This window comes from Dipodomys spectabilis, unplaced genomic scaffold, assembly GCF_019054845.1.
Source record: "Dipodomys spectabilis isolate Male_0828 unplaced genomic scaffold, ASM1905484v1 ptg000558l, whole genome shotgun sequence".
Taxonomy (NCBI): Eukaryota; Metazoa; Chordata; class Mammalia; order Rodentia; family Heteromyidae; genus Dipodomys; species Dipodomys spectabilis.
In genome coordinates this window covers 1,442,716-1,443,612 of record NW_024871235.1, presented here as the reverse complement: position 1 = coordinate 1,443,612, position 897 = coordinate 1,442,716, and the positions used below count along the sequence as shown (strand labels likewise).

Here is an 897-nt window from a genome sequence, read left to right as displayed (position 1 = left end):
TTGAAAAGCCATCACCTTTGGACCTACCTATAAAGGCTTCAAAGTATGATCAAATTTCAAATAAAAAAGACTTTAAAAAGTAATTGACAAAAATTGCAAATGTGAGCAATTGAAGAATCAATATAAGTTTTTTCCACCAAAAACAGAATTTTACAGAAATAAGATGAATAGAAATTTAGGAAACAATAAGGTTTCCCTGTTACAAATAGGCAACCAAGGATATATGCCTGTCTTAAGATTGCATCATTAATTACTTAAATTTACAGGATACTACATGCTTCAGCAGCACATCTACCCAAATTACAATACAGAGATTGACATGGCTCTTGCACAAGGATGATATGAAAATTTGTGAAGAAATGAAAAACAGTTATTAAACAGTTGATTACAAATATACAAGTGTAATTATACATGTAATTCATAGGAATAAAAGTTAGTTTTACACCATTTAATCTTCACCTTTTTATGAAGGCCTTTACATTGCATAACCTTTATAAAAGTTTTGAAATTAGATAACATTTTCATTTTATCCCAAAGAAATAAAATTCTATAAGGACCTAGGAATTAAAGGAATCTTAAACATTTTCTATATGGAATGCAATCTGAAAGGACACATTAATGAACCTATATATTATAAAAAAATGTTGAATTCAAAGTACTATATCTAGGAGAGAATGAACTAGATTATGGATACTATACAAACAGAATACTAAATATTTTAAAATATACTTTTTTCAGACAAGCACCAGAAATATCTTTAGTTTCTGTACTACTCATTTCAACAGATAAGTTAAAATTATTTCTTATTAAAAAATCACAAACGCTACCGAAAACATTATAGATGTATACAAACAACTTGAATGTATATTGACATCAAAGTCAGGCAATTCACTTGGA

The 897-nt window shown here is 27.6% G+C and overlaps 1 pseudogene; it reads left to right on the top strand.

Moving 5' to 3' along the window:
• Nucleotides 1-274: 274 nt before the first annotated feature.
• Nucleotides 275-374, top strand: LOC122100073 (annotated as a pseudogene).
• Nucleotides 375-897: the final 523 nt, after the last annotated feature.